Source organism: Thermobia domestica, chromosome 7 (genome assembly GCF_964235325.1).
Source record: "Thermobia domestica chromosome 7, izTheDome1.hap1.1, whole genome shotgun sequence".
Classification (NCBI taxonomy): Eukaryota; Metazoa; Arthropoda; class Insecta; order Zygentoma; family Lepismatidae; genus Thermobia; species Thermobia domestica.
Genome location: NC_137460.1, coordinates 277,113,691 through 277,134,004, shown reverse-complemented (window position 1 = coordinate 277,134,004; position 20,314 = coordinate 277,113,691). Strand labels below are relative to the sequence as shown.

Genomic DNA, 20,314 nt, shown 5'->3' with positions numbered 1-20,314 from the left:
TAATCAGATTTAGCCTACAGGAAACCTAGAACGAATGGTATTTAGATGAAAGTTTTCGTAATAATGATTTCAGTTTACTAATTAAGCTGAACTAATTTGAATAATTATATATAATAATAATACTAGTACTTGTACTATTATAATTACGGTGGTGCTGTAATATAATGTGAAAGAAATTTAGGAAGTCTGCCTTGAAGAGTACTTGCACTTTCGAGTGTATCAAAAGGCAGGAGCGTGAACACAAATTGGGAAGAGATGATTTATTTGTTGCGTCTACCACAAATTTATTATTATTTTCTTGTGTGCGAATAAACAAGTCATTATTGGAAAGTAATGTTCGTATATACTCCTTTTAGGCGATACTAAGAAAGAGAAGAGAACAAACAAGTCATTATTGGAAAGTAATGTTCATATATACTCCTTTTAGGCGATACTAAGAAAGAGAAGAGAATAAACAAGTCATTATTGGAAAGTAATGTTCTTATATACACCTTTTAGGCGATACTAAGAAAGAGAAGAGAATAAACAAATCATTATTGGAAAGTAATGTTCTTATATACTCCTTTTAGGCGATACTAAGAAAGAGAAGAGAACAAACAAGTCATTATTGGAAAGTAATGTTCATATATACTCCTTTTAGGCGATACTAAGAAAGAGAAGAGAATAAACAAGTCATTATTGGAAAGTAATGTTCTTATATACACCTTTTAGGCGATACTAAGAAAGAGAAGAGAATAAACAAGTCATTATTGGAAAGTAATGTTCTTATATACACCTTTTAGGCGATACTAAGAAAGAGAAGAGAATAAACAAATCATTATTGGAAAGTAATGTTCTTATATACTCCTTTTAGGCGATACTAAGAAAGAGAAGAGAATAAAAAAGTCATTATTGGAAAGTAATGTACTTATATACTCCTTTTAGGCGATACTAAGAAAGAGAAGAGAATAAAAAAGTCATTATTGGAAAGTAATGTTCTTATATACTCCTTTTAGGCGATACTAAGAAAGAGAAGAGAATAAAAAAGTCATTATTGGAAAGTAATGTTCTTATATACTCCTTTTAGGCGATACTAAGAAAGAGAAGAGAATAAACAAGTCATTATTGGAAAGTAATGTTCTTATATACTCCTTTTAGGCGATACTAAGAAAGAGAAGAGAATAAAAAAGTCATTATTGGAAAGTAATGTTCTTATATACTCCTTTTAGGCGATACTAAGAAAGAGAAGAGAATAAACAAGTCATTATTGGAAAGTAATATTCTTATATACTCCTTTTAGGCGATACTAAGAAAGAGAAGAGAATAAACAAGTCATTATTGGAAAGTAATGTTCTTATATACTCCTTTTAGGCGATACTAAGAAAGAGAAGAGAATAAACAAGTCATTATTGGAAAGTAATGTTCTTATATACTCCTTTTAGGCGATACTAAGAAAGAGAAGAGAATAAACAAGTCATTATTGGAAAGTAATGTTCTTATATACTCCTTTTAGGCGATACTAAGAAAGAGAAGAGAATAAACAAGTCATTATTGGAAAGTAATGTACTTATATACTCCTTTTAGGCGATACTAAGAAAGAGAAGAGAATAAACAAGTCATTATTGGAAAGTAATGTTCTTATATACTCCTTTTAGGCGATACTAAGAAAGAGAAGAGAATAAAAAAGTCATTATTGGAAAGTAATGTACTTATATACTCCTTTTAGGCGATACTAAGAAAGAGAAGAGAATAAAAAAGTCATTATTGGAAAGTAATGTTCTTATATACTCCTTTTAGGCGATACTAAGAAAGAGAAGAGAATAAACAAGTCATTATTGGAAAGTAATGTTCTTATATACTCCTTTTAGGCGATACTAAGAAAGAGAAGAAAATAAACAAGTCATTATTGGAAAGTAATGTTCTTATATACTCCTTTTAGGCGATACTAAGAAAGAGAAGAGAATAAACAAGTCATTATTGGAAAGTAATGTTCTTATATACTCCTTTTAGGCGATACTAAGAAAGAGAAGAGAATAAACAAGTCATTATTGGAAAGTAATGTTCTTATATACTCCTTTTAGGCGAAACTAAGAAAGAGAAGAGAATAAACAAGTCATTATTGGAAAGTAATGTTCTTATATACTCCTTTTATGCGATACTAAGAAAGAGAAGAGAATAAACAAGTCATTATTGGAAAGTAATGTTCTTATATACTCCTTTTATGCGATACTAAGAAAGAGAAGAGAATAAACAAGTCATTATTGGAAAGTAATGTTCTTATATACTCTTTTTAGGCGATACTAAGAAAGAGAAGAGAATAAATAAGTCATTATTGGAAAGTAATGTTCTTATATACTTTTTTTAGGCGATACTAAGAAAGAGAAGAAAATAAACAAGTCATTATTGGAAAGTAATGTTCTTATATACTCCTTTTAGGCGATACTAAGAAAGAGAAGAAAATAAACAAGTCATTATTGGAAAGTAATGTTCTTATATACTCCTTTTAGGCGATACTAAGAAAGAGAAGAGAATAAACAAGTCATTATTGGAAAGTAATGTTCTTATATACTCCTTTTAGGCGATACTAAGAAAGAGAAGAGAATAAACAAGTCATTATTGGAAAGTAATGTTCTTATATACTCCTTTTAGGCGAAACTAAGAAAGAGAAGAGAATAAACAAGTCATTATTGGAAAGTAATGTTCTTATATACTCCTTTTATGCGATACTAAGAAAGAGAAGAGAATAAACAAGTCATTATTGGAAAGTAATGTTCTTATATACTCCTTTTATGCGATACTAAGAAAGAGAAGAGAATAAACAAGTCATTATTGGAAAGTAATGTTCTTATATACTCTTTTTAGGCGATACTAAGAAAGAGAAGAAAATAAACAAGTCATTATTGGAAAGTAATGTTCTTATATACTCCTTTTAGGCGATACTAAGAAAGAGAAGAAAATAAACAAGTCATTATTGGAAAGTAATGTTCTTATATACTCCTTTCAGGCGAAACTAAGAAAGAGAAGAGAATAAACAAGTCATTATTGGAAAGTAATGTTCTTATATACTTTTTTTAGGCGATACTAAGAAAGAGAAGAAAATAAACAAGTCATTATTGGAAAGTAATGTTCTTATATACTTTTTTTATGCGACACTAAGAAAGAGAAGAAAATAAACAAGTCATTATTGGAAAGTAATGTTCTTATATACTCCTTTTAGGCGATACTAAGAAAGAGAAGAGAATAAACAAGTCATTATTGGAAAGTAATGTTCTTATATACTCCTTTTAGGCGATACTAAGAAAGAGAAGAGAATAAACAAGTCATTATTGGAAAGTAATGTTCTTATATACTCCTTTTAGGCGATACTAAGAAAGAGAAGAGAACAAACAAGTCATTATTGGAAAGTAATGTTCATATATACTCCTTTTAGGCGATACTAAGAAAGAGAAGAGAATAAACAAGTCATTATTGGAAAGTAATGTTCTTATATACACATTTAGGCGATACCAAGAAAGAGAAGAGAATAAACAAGTCATTATTGGAAAGTAATGTTCTTATATACTCCTTTTAGGCGAAACTAAGAAAGAGAAGAGAATAAACAAGTCATTATTGGAAAGTAATGTTCTTATATACTCCTTTTAGGCGATACTAAGAAAGAGAAGAGAACAAACAAGTCATTATTGGAAAGTAATGTTCATATATACTCCTTTTAGGCGATACTAAGAAAGAGAAGAGAATAAACAAGTCATTATTGGAAAGTAATGTTCTTATATACACCTTTTAGGCGATACTAAGAAAGAGAAGAGAATAAACAAATCATTATTGGAAAGTAATGTTCTTATATACTCCTTTCAGGCGATACTAAGAAAGAGAAGAGAATAAACAAGTCATTATTGGAAAGTAATGTTCTTATATACACCTTTTAGGCGAAACTAAGAAAGAGAAGAGAATAAACAAGTCATTATTGGAAAGTAATGTTCTTATATACTCTTTTTAGGCGATACTAAGAAAGAGAAGAAAATAAACAAGTCATTATTGGAAAGTAATGTTCTTATATACTCCTTTTAGGCGATACTAAGAAAGGGAAGAGAATAAACAAGTCATTATTGGAAAGTAATGTTCTTATATACTCTTTTTAGGCGATACTAAGAAAGAGAAGAAAATAAACAAGTCATTATTGGAAAGTAATGTTCTTATATACTCCTTTTAGGCGATACTAAGAAAGAGAAGAGAATAAACAAGTCATTATTGGAAAGTAATGTTCTTATATAAACCTTTTAGGCGATACTAAGAAAGAGAAGAGAATAAACAAGTCATTATTGGAAAGTAATGTTCTTATATACTCCTTTTAGGCGAAACTAAGAAAGAGAAGAGAATAAACAAGTCATTATTGGAAAGTAATGTTCTTATATACTCTTTTTAGGCGAAACTAAGAAAGAGAAGAGAATAAACAAGTCATTATTGGAAAGTAATGTTCTTATATAATCCTTTTAGGCGATACTAAGAAAGAGAAGAGAATAAACAAGTCATTATTGGAAAGTAATGTTCTTATATACACCTTTTAGGCGATACTAAGAAAGAGAAGAGAATAAACAAGTCATTATTGGAAAGTAATGTTCTTATATACTCTTTTTAGGCGATACTATGAAAGAGAAGAGAATAAACAAGTCATTATTGGAAAGTAATGTTCTTATATACTCTTTTTAGGCGATACTAAGAAAGAGAAGAGAATAAATAAGTCATTATTGGAAAGTAATGTTCTTATATACTCCTTTTAGGCGATACTAAGAAAGAGAAGAAAATAAACAAGTCATTATTGGAAAGTAATGTTCTTATATACTCCTTTTAGGAGATACTTAGAAAGAGAAGAGAATAAACAAGTCATTATTGGAAAGTAATGTTCTTATATACTCCTTTTAGGAGATACTAAGAAAGAGAAGAGAATAAACAAGTCATTATTGGAAAGTAATGTTCTTATATACTCTTTTAGGCGATACTAAGAAAGAGAAGAGAATAAACAAGTCATTATTGGAAAGTAATGTTCTTATATACTCCTTTTAGGCGATACTAAGAAAGAGAAGAGAATAAACAAGTCATTATTGGAAAGTAATGTTCTTATATACTCCTTTTAGGCGATACTAAGAAAGAGAAGAGAATAAACAAGTCATTATTGGAAAGTAATGTTCTTATATACTCCTTTTAGGCGATACTAAGAAAGAGAAGAGAATAAACAAGTCATTATTGGAAAGTAATGTTCTTTTATACTCTTTTTAGGCGATACTAAGAAAGAGAAGAGAATAAACAAATCATTATTGGAAAGTAATGTTCTTATATACTCCTTTTAGGCGATACTAAGAAAGAGAAGAAAATAAACAAGTCATTATTGGAAAGTAATGTTCTTATATACTCCTTTTAGGCGATACTAAGAAAGAGAAGAGAATAAACAAGTCATTATTGGAAAGTAATGTTCTTATATACTCCTTTTAGGCGATACTAAGAAAGAGAAGAGAATAAACAAGTCATTATTGGAAAGTAATGTTCTTATATACTCCTTTTAGGCGTACTAAGAAAGAGAGGAGAATAAACAAGTCATTATTGGAAAGTAATGTTCTTATATACTCCTTTTAGGCGATACTAAGAAAGAGAAGAGAATAAAAAAGTCATTATTGGAAAGTAATGTTCTTATATACTCCTTTTAGGCGATACTAAGAAAGAGAAGAGAATAAACAAGTCATTATTGGAAAGTAATGTTCTTATATACTTTTTTTAGGTGATACTAAGAAAGAGAAGAAAATAAACAAGTCATTCTTGGAAAGTAATGTTCTTATATACTCCTTTTAGGCGATACTAAGATAGAGAAGAAAATAAACAAGTCATTATTGGAAAGTAATGTTCTTATATACTCCTTTTAGGCGATACTAAGAAAGAGAAGAGAATAAAAAAGTCATTATTGGAAAGTAATGTTCTTATATACTCCTTTTAGGCGATACTAAGAAAGAGAAGAGAATAAACAAGTCATTATTGGAAAGTAATGTTCTTATATACTTTTTTTAGGTGATACTAAGAAAGAGAAGAAAATAAACAAGTCATTATTGGAAAGTAATGTTCTTATATACTCCTTTTAGGCGATACTAAGAAAGAGAAGAGAATAAACAAGTCATTATTGGAAAGTAATGTTCTAAATACTTTTTTTAGGTGATACTAAGAAAGAGAAGAAAATAAACAAGTCATTATTGGAAAGTAATGTTCTTATATACTCCTTTTAGGCGATACTAAGAAAGAGAAGAGAATAAACAAGTCATTATTGGAAAGTAATGTTCTTATATACTCCTTTTAGGCGATACTAAGAAAAAGAAGAGAATAAACAAGTCATTATTGGAAAGTAATGTTCTTATATACTCCTTTTAGGCGATACTAAGAAAGAGAAGAGAATAAACAAGTCATTGTTGGAAAGTAATGTTCTTATATACTCCTTTTAGGCGATACTAAGAAAGAGAAGAGAATAAACAAGTCATTATTGGAAAGTAATGTTCTTATATACTCCTTTTAGGCGATACTAAGAAAGAGAAGAGAATAAACAAGTCATTATTGGAAAGTAATGTTCTTATATACTCCTTTTAGGCGATACTAAGAAAGAGAAGAGAATAAACTAGTCATTATTGGAAAGTAATGTTCTTATATACTCTTTTTAGGCGATACTAAGAAAGAGAAGAAAATAAACAAGTCATTATTGGAAAGTAATGTTCTTATATACTCCTTTTAGGCGATACTAAGAAAGAGAAGAGAATAAACTAGTCATTATTGGAAAGTAATGTTCTTATATACTCTTTTTAGGCGATACTAAGAAAGAGAAGAGAATAAACAAGTCATTATTGGAAAGTAATGATGTTATATACTCCTTTTAGGCGATACTAAGAAAGAGAAGAGAATAAAAAAGTCATTATTGGAAAGTAATGTTCTTATATATTCCTTTTAGGCGATACTAAGAAAGAGAAGAGAATAAACAAGTCATTATTGGAAAGTAATGTTCTTATATATTCCTTTTAGGCGATACTAAGAAAGAGAAGAGAATAAACAAAACATTATTGGAAAGTAATGTTCTTATATACTCTTTTTAGGCGATACTAAGAAAGAGAAGAAAATAAACAAGTCATTATTGGAAAGTAATGTTCTTATATACTTTTTTTAGGCGATACTAAGAAAGAGAAGAAAATAAACAAGTCATTATTGGAAAGTAATGTTCTTATATACTCCTTTTAGGCGATACTAAGAAAGAGAAGAAAATAAACAAGTCATTATTGGAAAGTAATGTTCTTATATACTCCTTTTAGGCGATACTAAGAAAGAGAAGAGAATAAACAAGTCATTATTGGAAAGTAATGTTCTTATATACTCTTTTTAGGCGATACTAAGAAAGAGAAGAGAATAAACTAGTCATTATTGGGAAGTAATGTTCATATATACTCCTTTTAGGCGATACTAAGAAAGAGAAGAGAATAAACAAGTCATTATTGGAAAGTAATGTTCTTATATACACCTTTTAGGCGATACTAAGAAAGAGAAGAGAATAAACAAGTGATTATTGGAAAGTAATGTTCTTATATACTCCTTTTAGGCGAAACTAAGAAAGAGAAGAGAATAAACAAGTCATTATTGGAAAGTAATGTTCTTATATACTCTTTTTAGGCGATACTATGAAAGAGAAGAGAATAAACAAGTCATTATTGGAAAGTAATGTTCTTATATAATCCTTTTAGGCGATACTAAGAAAGAGAAGAGAATAAACAAGTCATTATTGGAAAGTAATGTTCTTATATACTTTTATAGGCGATACTAAGAAAGAGAAGAGAATAAACAAGTCATTATTGGAAAGTAATGTTCTTATATACACCTTTTAGGCGAAACTAAGAAAGAGAAGAGAATAAACAAGTCATTATTGGAAAGTAATGTTCTTATATACTCTTTTTAGGCGATACTATGAAAGAGAAGAGAATAAACAAGTCATTATTGGAAAGTAATGTTCTTATATACTCTTTTAAGGCGATACTAAGAAAGAGAAGAGAATAAATAAGTCATTATTGGAAAGTAATGTTCTTATATACTTTTTTTCGGCGATACTAAGAAAGAGAAGAAAATAAACAAGTCATTATTGGAAAGTAATGTTCTTATATACTCCTTTTAGGCGATACTAAGAAAGAGAAGAAAATAAACAAGTCATTATTGGAAAGTAATGTTCTTATATACTCCTTTTAGGCGATACTAAGAAAGAGAAGAGAATAAACAAGTCATTATTGGAAAGTAATGTTCTTATATACTCCTTTTAGGAGATACTAAGAAAGAGAAGAGAATAAACAAGTCATTATTGGAAAGTAATGTTCTTATATACTCCTTTTAGGAGATACTAAGAAAGAGAAGAGAATAAACAAGTCATTATTGGAAAGTAATGTTTTTATATACTCCTTTTAGACGATAGTAAGAAAGAGAAGAGAATAAACAAGTCATTATTGGAAAGTAATGTTCTTATATACTCCTTTTAGGCGATACTAAGAAAGAGAAGAGAATAAACAAGTGATTATTGGAAAGTAATGTTCTTATATATTCCTTTTAGGCGATACTAAGAAAGAGAAGAGAATAAACAAGTCATTATTGGAAAGTAATGTTCTTATATACTCTTTTTAGGCGATACTAAGAAAGAGAAGAAAATAAACAAGTCATTATTGGAAAGTAATGTTCTTATATACTCCTTTTAGGCGATACTAAGAAAGAGAAGAAAATAAACAAGTCATTATTGGAAGGTAATGTTCTTATATACTCCTTTCAGGCGATACTAAGAAAGAGAAGAGAATAAACAAGTCATTATTGGAAAGTAATGTTCTTATATACTCCTTTCAGGCGATACTAAGAAAGAGAAGAGAATAAAGAAGTCATTATTGGAAAGTAATGTTCTTATATACTCTTTTTAGGCGATACTAAGAAAGAGAAGAGAATAAACAAGTCATTATTGGAAAGTAATGTTCTTATATACTCCTTTTAGGCGATACTAAGAAAGAGAAGAGAATAAACAAGTCATTATTGGAAAGTAATGTTCTTATATACTCCTTTTAGGCGATACTAAGAAAGAGAAGAGAATAAACAAGTCATTATTGGAAAGTAATGTTCTTATATACTCCTTTTAGGCGATACTAAGAAAGAGAAGAGAACAAACAAGTCATTATTGGGAAGTAATGTTCTTATATACTCCTTTTAGGCGATACTAAGAAAGAGAAGAGAATAAACAAGTCATTATTGGAAAGTAATGTTCTTATATACACCTTTTAGGCGATACTAAGAAAGAGAAGAGAATAAACAAGTCATTATTGGAAAGTAATGTTCTTATATACACCTTTTAGGCGAAACTAAGAAAGAGAAGATAATAAGCAAGTCATTATTGGAAAGTAATGTTCTTATATACTCCTTTTAGGCGAAACTAAGAAAGAGAAGAGAATAAACAAGTCATTATTGGAAAGTAATGTTCTTATATACTCTTTTTAGGCGATACTAAGAAAGAGAAGAGAATAAACAAGTCATTATTGGAAAGTAATGTTCTTATATACTTTTTTAGGCGATACTAAGAAAGAGAAGAGAATAAACAAGTCATTATTGGAAAGTAATGTTCTTATATACTCCTTTTAGGCGATACTAAGAAAGAGAAGAAAATAAACAAGTCATTATTGGAAAGTAATGTTCTTATATACTCCTTTTAGGCGATACTAAGAAAGAGAAGAGAATAAACAAGTCATTATTGGAAGGTAATGTTCTTATATACTCCTTTCAGGCGATACTAAGAAAGAGAAGAGAATAAACAAGTCATTCTTGGAAAGTAATGTTCTTATATACTCCTTTCAGGCGATACTAAGAAAGAGAAGAGAATAAACAAGTCATTATTGGAAAGTAATGTTCTTATATACTCCTTTTAGGAGATACTAAGAAAGAGAAGAGAATAAACAAGTCATTATTGGAAAGTAATGTTCTTATATACTCCTTTTAGGCGATACTAAGAAAGAGAAGAGAATAAACAAGTCATTATTGGAAAGTAATGTTTTTATATACTCCTTTTAGACGATACTAAGAAAGAGAAGAGAATAAACAAGTCATTATTGGAAAGTAATGTTCTTATATACTCCTTTTAGGCGATACTAAGAAAGAGAAGAGAATAAACAAGTGATTATTGGAAAGTAATGTTCTTATATACTCCTTTTAGGCGATACTAAGAAAGAGAAGAGAATAAACAAGTCATTATTGGAAAGTAATGTTCTTATATACTCTTTTTAGGCGATACTAAGATAGAGAAGAAAATAAACAAGTCATTATTGGAAAGTAATGTTCTTATATACTCCTTTTAGGCGATACTAAGAAAGAGAAGAAAATAAACAAGTCATTATTGGAAGGTAATGTTCTTATATACTCCTTTCAGGCGATACTAAGAAAGAGAAGAGAATAAACAAGTCATTATTGGAAAGTAATGTTCTTATATACTCCTTTTAGGCGATACTAAGAAAGAGAAGAGAATAAACAAGTCATTATTGGAAAGTAATGTTCTTATATACTCCTTTTAGGCGTACTAAGAAAGAGAAGAGAATAAACAAGTCATTATTGGAAAGTAATGTTCTTATATACTCCTTTTAGGCGATACTAAGAAAGAGAAGAGAATAAACAAGTCATTATTGGAAAGTAATGTTCTTATATACTCCTTTTAGGCGATACTAAGAAAGAGAAGAGAATAAACAAGTCATTATTGGAAAGTAATGTTCTTATATACTCCTTTTAGGCGATACTAAGAAAGAGAAGAGAACAAACAAGTCATTATTGGGAAGTAATGTTCATATATACTCCTTTTAGGCGATACTAAGAAAGAGAAGAGAATAAACAAGTCATTATTGGAAAGTAATGTTCTTATATACACCTTTTAGGCGATACTAAGAAAGAGAAGAGAATAAACAAGTCATTATTGGAAAGTAATGTTCTTATATACTCCTTTTAGGCGAAACTAAGAAAGAGAAGAGAATAAACAAGTCATTATTGGAAAGTAATGTTCTTATATACTCTTTTTAGGCGATACTATGAAAGAGAAGAGAATAAACAAGTCATTATTGGAAAGTAATGTTCTTATATAATCCTTTTAGGTGATACTAAGAAAGAGAAGAGAATAAACAAGTCATTATTGGAAAGTAATGTTCTTATATACTCTTTTTAGGCGATACTATGAAAGAGAAGAGAATAAACAAGTCATTATTGGAAAGTAATGTTCTTATATAATCCTTTTAGGTGATACTAAGAAAGAGAAGAGAATAAACAAGTCATTATTGGAAAGTAATGTTCTTATATACTTTTTTAGGCGATACTAAGAAAGAGAAGAAAATAAACAAGTCATTATTGGAAAGTAATGTTCTTATATACTCCTTTTAGGCGATACTAAGAAAGAGAAGAAAATAAACAAGTCATTATTGGAAAGTAATGTTCTTATATACTCCTTTTAGGCGATACTAAGAAAGAGAAGAGAATAAACAAGTCATTATTGGAAAGTAATGTTCTTATATACTCCTTTTAGGAGATACTAAGAGAGAGAAGAGAATAAACAAGTCATTATTGGAAAGTAATGTTCTTATATACTCCTTTTAGGCGATACTAAGAGAGAGAAGAGAATAAACAAGTCATTATTGGAAAGTAATGTTCTTATATACTCCTTTTAGGCGATACTAAGAAAGAGAAGAGAATAAACAAGTCATTATTGGAAAGTAATGTTCTTATATACTCCTTTTAGGCGATACTAAGAAAGAGAAGAGAATAAACAAGTCATTATTGAAAAGTAATGTTCTTATATACTCCTTTTAGGCGATACTAAGAAAGAGAAGAGAACAAACAAGTCGTTATTGAAAAGTAATGTTCTTATATACTCCTTTTAGGCGATACTAAGAAAGAGAAGAGAATAAACAAGTCATTATTGGAAAGTAATGTTCTTATATACTCCTTTTAGGCGATACTAAGAAAGAGAAGAAAATAAACAAGTCATTATTGGAAAGTAATGTTCTTATATACTCCTTTTAGGCGATACTAAGAAAGAGAAGAAAATAAACAAGTCATTATTGGAAAGTAATGTTCTTATATACTCCTTTCAGGCGATACTAAGAAAGAGAAAAAAATAAACAAGTCATTATTGGAAAGTAATGTTCTTATATACTCCTTTTAGGCGATACTAAGAAAGAGAAGAAAATAAACAAGTCATTATTGGAAAGTAATGTTCTTATATACTCCTTTTAGGCAATACTATGAAAGAGAAGAAAATAAACAAGTCATTATTGGAAAGTAATGTTCTTATATACTCCTTTTAGGCGATACTAAGAAAGAGAAGAGAATAAACAAGTCATTATTGGAAAGTAATGTTCTTATATACTCCTTTTAGACGATACTAAGAAAGAGAAGAGAATAAACAAGTCATTATTGGAAAGTAATGTTCTCATATACTCCTTTTAGGCGATACTAAGAAAGAGAAGAGAATAAACAAGTCATTATTGGAAAGTACTGTTCTTATATATTCCTTTTAGGCAATACTAAGAAAGAGAAGAAAATGTTCTTTCTTTGGAACTGATTACAAAACGCACACTTGTTGGCAATGGAAATCAATTTAGTATTGCAATCGGCAATCATTTTTTGTTCTGCGGTTCACGTAAGAAGTTTGGTAATATTTAGGAATCCCTTAGAGATCCGCGAACCTGGTATCGTTCGCACCAAAACGCTACCTAAACTATTAAGTAATTGTAAGCGTAGGGAATCAACAGAGTTCTCACTTGTATGAGACGGAAGCACGCGTTACCACGGTGTTAATGGCGTTTTACGGGGATAGCTTTGAAGAGAAAGGTTGCCTGTGTTTGGGAAGTAATTGATTTCTGTGAGCGATAGGACTCGATTTAAAAATCTAGGAATTAAGAAATTAGGTTAAGATCTAATGTAATGATTGTCAGATTTATGCGTTCTTCTAGTGGAGTGAAAGAAGGTACACAGTAATCTTTGGATATAAGGCAAACCTTTCAAATGTGGGTGTGGTGAGTAGAGGAAGACTGTGATTGTCATTTTTTCGGTGCACATATCGCAAACGAACGGGTGTAGAGAAATTAGATCAAACTAAGGGAGTCTCAATTTCCCTGCTTTTCAATTTTAGCTGTTCACATAGTGTCGCGGAGGGAAGCGTATATTAATTCATGAAACGAACATATTGCAAATGTGGGTATGAAGAAGAAATCCAAAATTAGATCAAAGACCATAGTCCATCGGTATTCACTTAGAATCGTAAGGTGTTTAAAAGTTGCCCTTTAAGAGGAGGAAAATCTCTTAGTTGAAAGAATTCTTGGATCATGAAGAATCTTCCAGTTTGGTGGACATTGAATTATAAATGAAGTATTGAAGTCTGCTTCTTACCTTACTAAAAACTAACTCTCATCAGAAACAAGGAGCGGTGACGGTGAATTACACCAATTATACTCTTTATATCCAAGTGTGCAGGCGGGGCATAGAGCCCGGTTTCTCCATTTTCACCTAGCATCCTTTTCCTTTGCTCAATAGAGCTTGGTTTCTCCCTTATACCAGCGTTTGTGTGAAAAGATTTATATATGCATATATATGTGTGTGGTGTATATAAAATCAGAGGAGGGCTCTAGTTTTCCCCTGTATATCGTCCTTTTTTTCCCCTTTGTCCTTCTGTTTTTCGTTATTAATGCCCAGATAGCACAGAAAAATTTTTAAAAAACGTTTAAATGTTTAAAAATTTGCAAAGGAAAACTGAAAAGTTTGCAAAGAACTTGCCTTTTCAAATGAGAAAATTTGCCGAAAGTTCAAGGCAAATAACGAAGTTGACGCTGGCTGAGTTTGCAGCAAAGTTGCCTCAGAAAATGAAAACATCTGCCAATACAAACGAAATGTGTGCGACTGCACAGCAAGAAAGTTTGCCAGGACTTTGCTGCAAATATTTTGTGCAAATTTTCTTTGACAAAATTTCCGAAAATGAGCTGATAAATTTTGTGAAAATATTAAAAGGTTTGCAGCAACATTACAGAAAGAGTTTTCACGATCGCAAGATCATGTTTGCTGCAAATGTATCAGGTAATGGTTGCTGCAAATTTATGAAGTGAAATCTAACTTTATGAAACATCAAAATTTTTATAATGTGGGTCCGTCTTTTCTTAGTGGCAAGCATTAAACGTCTTTAGCTACTTGCCAAAGATAAGAAACTTACGAACGATAAACGCACAGACAAAGGGTATCGCAATTTATCTACTTACTCAACGATCATATCCCTGTACTTACTCTCACACACATTCAAAAAATAACGTCAGGCTGCCTGGGTCAATAGAAACATCTGATAAGAGACCAGTGAGTTTATTCTGGAGTCCTCTGATGTATTGGTTTTTCTCGATTCTCACTTCCCGCTTGTTTTGTCACAGTTCATGTAGCGCAGTGAATTCTGGGTACGATGCGCGCGCACTCGGTAATATCATCACATATTTGTTTTCAGCAAGTTTTTTGAAACAAGTTTTATGCAGAGTTGCAAACTGCGACGGAAAACTTTCAATGCTATATTTTCAAAAAAGAAGCAAGTTAATTGCAGTGGTGAATTTATTTTTACAAATCAGCGAAAATTTGCAGATCATATTGAAAGCTTTTAATAAATATTAAGAATTTTTGCTTTCGCGAACTTTCAGATTGTTTGCTCCACTAAACGAAGCAAAAATTTGTCGCAAGTATTCGTGCTATCTGGGTGTTATTATTACTATTATTATTATTGTTGTTGTTATTGTTATTCGTTGAATAGTTTGGTTTTTGTCGATGTTGCCACAAGTGTGGTTGTTTCACTATAAATGTGTTGTTTTATGTTCTTTCATTATTTTGTTCTTCTTTCCGTTTTCTTTATTATGTCTCGTCTTTCGTGTCTCGGTATTTTTTTCTGTTGTTATTGTTGTTTCACTTGCTTTTAATTCTTGTTTCTTTGATCTCTTGGTCCGATCTTTCGGTCTGCATTAAAGCCATTTTGTGTGTCTGTGTGGTTTGTTTTCGATCTCTCTTCTGTGGTTTCTGGTTGGGATGTTTAATAGTTTTGGTTGTTTTTTTTTCTCATGGATTTTAGCTTCATTTTTTATTTTCTGTGTTTCCAGTTTCCTTGGTTGGATAGGTTTCTGTTTATCCCTTCGTTTGGAATTTTCCTTTTTCTATTTACTTCTCCTGATTTTCCTTCTTTTCTTTATTGTTTCTCCTTTTTCATTTTTCCTTTTTTGATTCATCTCCCACAGTTTCTTGTTTGTTTGTAAGCTTGTGGTGTATTTTTGTCTAGGAGACAGCATTGTCTTTTATCTTGCTACATCCAGGTAGTTTGATCGGGTTTGGTTTCTTTCCATGGTGAGTTCCCACACACCTATGTTTTAGGCAGGTTTTTCTGTTTCAAGTCTTTGTTTTGTGCCTAGGATGGGTTTCAGTTCTGTTTTCGTATAAGAGTTTCTTAGGGCCCGTTTCTGTCTGAATTAGCTCTATGTGAACGTAGTTGTTCGCATGGGTATTCGACAACCGGTCTCCCTGTGGCTGTATGTTTGCGCAGGAGAAATGTTTGTCACCAAGTCTAATGTAATAATATACATAAGACTATCCAGCCCTCTCCTGTCTAGTAATGAGGCTGGTGGTTACAGAATTTCTCCCTCGTATTTTTTTTGTCCAGCATGTCTCGAGGTGTGATGGTTTGGTGCGAGTGCTATTCTTTTTTCTTTTTATGCTTGGTTGTAGAATTTTGGTGTCTGTGGTTATAGGAGGTCTGTGGGGTTTATTTCTCTGAGCTGTCAGTATTCTCTGAGGAGTATTTGTTGTGTCTTTTATTGCTATTTGGTAGAATTATGTTTCAGTTTCTGTGTGAGTTTCTAGGATTCCTTTTCAGAACAATCTGAATTGTTTCGTGTGTTAACAAGTGGAAAGTCTTTTCCCAGTACTTTCAGTTGGTTGTGGGTTTGAGTTTTGTTTGAGAGATTGCGTATTAATGATTTTTTTCATTTTTTGTTTGTTTTCTGGTTCTTCTTGTTTTTCCTTTATTCTTCTTTTTGTTTTTTCCTATTGTATACGGTAGAATATACTTACTATATGAATCCGCCAGACAAACTAAAATGATACGCTACCTACCTTTATTTGTAGTGTCATCAATTAAGTTTCCTTGGAATTAAGTTGCGGTAGGCATTCTAGTGTTATTGTATTATTTGTACTTCAGGCTCAACTCACTAGTAGTGATTCACTTTGTGTATCTGGAATTCACTTTTGTACTTTACCAATTTAAATTTATTTCTTTTGTTTAGGTATCTCCTTTAACTGATTACCCGTCTGCTAACCTAACCTAAAATAAACTAAACTTTTAGCTAACTTATTTTGCTTTTCTTCTTTTGTTTATAGTATGGTTTATGTTTGCTTCATTCTTCTTAATTTAACAAGACTTAACCATAATTTCAATTTAATTTGTGTGTTGCTCTAATCTTCATGGTATTATCTCTGACTTCTAAGTAAACTTCATCTGAGTTACGTCTTGATATTTTGTATCTTTGTTTGTTCTCCTAACCAAGCTTTTAGCTAACTTATTTTTGTTTATCTTCTTTTTTAGTAGTATGTCTTTAAATTGGCATGATGCTCTAACTTATTTCTCTGCTTACTATTATTTATGTCTCTCCTCATTCGTGATTCTTGATAGTTTTATCTTTCTGATTGTTTTCCTTACTGTTGTTAGTAGTACTTGAACTCATGTCGTATTCTTTGACTCGTATTTGATGCCTTTCGGTATGAACTAACTTCTGCCACTCTAATCTAACCTAAGTATCCAGATGATCTGAATAATTTATTTTGAATTAATTTAAACTTTGTAATATGTTGACCCTAATTAAGTTTCCACTTCTTTAATAGGCGTGTATTTGATTGTACGCTTCATACTTCTTAACATAAATATCCTAACCTATTACTCTTATTTCTGCTTGCTAAATAATTTATTTTTTGCTCCTCTTTCTGTTCGCTTTCTCTTGTAAATAAAACTTTCTATTGTTTGTTACTTCTTGATTACTGATAAAGTAATATGAACTTATTAAAACTTATGCGAGCTAACCTATCCTTACCTAACCTAAAGTTATATTATATGGTACTTTGTTGTCTCTTGTTGAAACTTTCTTTATTCTTGTATTAATACCAATAAGCTAACTTATGTCTTACTATGGATCCTAGTAGTGTGCAACTGAAGTTTTCTTCTTTTACTTTACTATGGTTATCTTGTTTATTTGTATCCTTAATGAACTATGGTTTCTTGAAAGTTTATCTTGTTCACACATGATAAGCTAAGCTACTTTATTTACTATTGATCGTTATTATCTTTTATGTATGACTACTCTTTTTCTCCTTAATGTATTTCTATTTTTATGATTTCTTTTTTGTGTCTATTATTTCTGCCTCGTAATAGGATCCTATCTTTATGAATAATACTATGAAGAAATTTTAAAAAGTGTGTGCCATTGCCTTTTCTGTATGTGTGCTTGCTTCTCTTATCTTTGTTTGTAGTCTATAACTATTGGTTCTGCTTTTATTTAATCTGTCACTATACCTTGTCAAACCAAACTTAGTGTACTAATATATTAACGCTGGTCTTCGAGCTATATTTAACTTAAAGAATATTTACTATTGTATTGACATTCTTACATTTTTCTACGATATACTTTTTTATGAACTCGGAAATTATTTCATCCTTGAATAGATATATGGACAATTAGTATATATACTTATTTTCTATTTCAGATTATCCTGGTCTTCTAGGAGAACTGCATGAGTAGTATTGTACAACAGCAACAACTAGTATTACTACTACTATTATTATTATACCTGGTGCTACTGTACCAAAGGTATGTTCCTTAGCATTTCTTTTAGTAGAATCACAATCTTACATTGTTCATCGAGTAAATTATTACGAGCTTTATTAGTAGGATCGCAATCACAGATTGCTATGAATTTTCCTTGCAAATGATCTAATTAAAATAATCACAACCAATTTCAACGAGTATGCTTAACATACGATCCACAAAATAAGCACAGCTCCTGCAAGAAGAGAACGAATAAATAATCACACTCAATTTTAACAATTAAGTTCTTCCAGAACTGTATAATAAATAATATTAGGAGAAACAGGATGAATTTTCTACGAAAACGATCCAAAGAAATAATCGAAATTATTACTCGCATATTTATTATTGCTCTTAGGAGCTTGCTATTCATGCGAAGCAATGAATAAGAACAACTTCATGAGATAGCGAATTATGTACGAATTCGCAAATGGAATTTACTCTTCCCACTTTCTACAAGAAAGGAGACAGTAAAAGACAGTGTTCGAGTAATCATTAGGAGTATTTAAATAATTAACTACGAGCTTTCTTACTAGGATCAAACTTTAAGTGTTCGTATGACTTTCTACAAATAACTAATATTTGTATGTTTGCAACTGCTCTTAAGACCTGCTAGAACAAGCGAATAAAAAATTGGCAACATAGCTGCGTTTAAGGGTTTGCACAGCAAACGAAACGTAAAAGATAGGAAAGAAAAATATTTTTTGTAAGTTCAAAGCATACCTGTTTTTATGAGCTTCCGCAGGAAGCGTAATTGGTAAATATTCGTAGCATCACTGCTCTTAAGAGTTTGAAGAGCAAACGATACGTAAGAGATAGGAACGGAATATTTAAAGACCAAGTAGAAATAGACAAACATTTAAGAGAGAAAAAAGTAGCAAGTAGAAATTTAACAATTTAACTAACAGTTTACAGCTTTTTAGCAACGAGTTTCAAAAGAAAACAAGAGAATAAATAAGCAGAGTTTGCCTATCAAAGGAAATAATTAAAGAAAACATTTAAGAAAGGAAAAGTAGCAAGTAAATAGAAAGGTTAGTTTCAGTTAGGTTGAGTTAGTTTGATTGAAAAAATATTTAGCAGTTTGAATATTTTGGTTTCACAACCGAATTTAAAAAAACGAGTTTCCAAAAAAATCAGTTTCTTCACACTTATAGTGTTATGTTAAGAAAAGTAAGCAGAGATTTCACCAGGAATCGATTGAAATAAATTTAACAGTGAGTGTTATTACGAATAACACGAATTATTTCTAGATTCACAGTGTAGCCGCTCTTAAAAGTTTACATTCTAAAAAGGAACAAAAATTGCTACAGAAGCGATCCATAACATTTAATACGTCAGAAGTAAAATACGAAAGAAGAAAAGGAGAAATATTTATGAAAGGAAAAATAGATAGTAAAATAGAAAGGTTAGCATAATTTAGGTTAAGTTAGCTTGATTGAGAAAACATTTTAATATTCACATATAAGAAAAATTCGTTCGAAAACCACACATTACTTAAAATAAATTATTTACAAGTTCACAATTTTTAGTATTTTAGCAACGTTGTTGATTTGAGTTTGTATAACAAATTATTTTTTTAAGTTCGCAATCAAAATTGCTTTGAGCTTCCTATGCAAGCGATGCATAAAAATTATTAGAAGAATACGAAAATAAATTACAAGTGTTACTTAGTAAAGTTTCTTTTGTTTCAGGACTGCATTGCAATAATTGGAGATCCCCTTGATTGAAAACCTACGAAGTGGAAGTTACAACGGACTTCAGAATTCCAAAGTATACAAGTTCACAGAAGTAAAGTAAGCATCACTGACGACGAACGTGAGAAAGTTTTGCTTAAGAAAATTTTTTCATAGCACACATTTACTTTATAGTATCTAAATAAGTTTATTTTCACATGTATTTTTGTAACACAAAAGTTTGTAGCATGCAGATTCCTTTTCAAAGAATTAATTTTATTGACATCATTTATTTTTAAGAGCATGCATATTCTTTTGCGTAACAAGTTCTTTGTATTATGTTTTCATTTACAACATACACAGTTCTTTCTCAGGCCATGCAATTTGTGTTCGTGCTTGTTTTTTCCTGCATGTTTTTTTGTTTTGAATTTATTTTTGTATACAATATACGTGTATTTTTGAAGCATGCAGTAATTTTGTTAGTTCACATTTTTATCCGTTCACTGTTTTATCCATTCACAATCCTAAATTGTTCAACTGAGTTTGCAAAACAATTAATTTAATGGATCACACTCCATGTTCTGAGGTTTTTCTTGAAATTTTTAAACTTACATGCAAATAGATATAACCTACAATTATTTCTTCTACGAACATGCACTTGTAAATTTTTCTGTTATATGTACGTTACTTTTATATAGTTCCAGCATATACAAAACTTTTAGTACAATGTTA

The 20,314-nt window shown here is 30.4% G+C and overlaps 1 protein-coding gene across 1 annotated transcript in view; it reads left to right on the top strand.

Moving 5' to 3' along the window:
- Positions 1–19,893, top strand: part of LOC145690949 (uncharacterized) — a 106,374-nt gene extending 86,481 nt beyond the window's left edge. Inside the window, exons 2-3 of the transcript XR_014132307.1 lie at positions 17,809–17,912; positions 19,601–19,893. The gene's annotated coding sequence lies outside the window, so the exon portion shown is untranslated. The remainder of the gene's footprint in view (positions 1–17,808; positions 17,913–19,600) is intronic.
- The last annotated feature ends 421 nt before the right edge of the window (positions 19,894–20,314 follow it).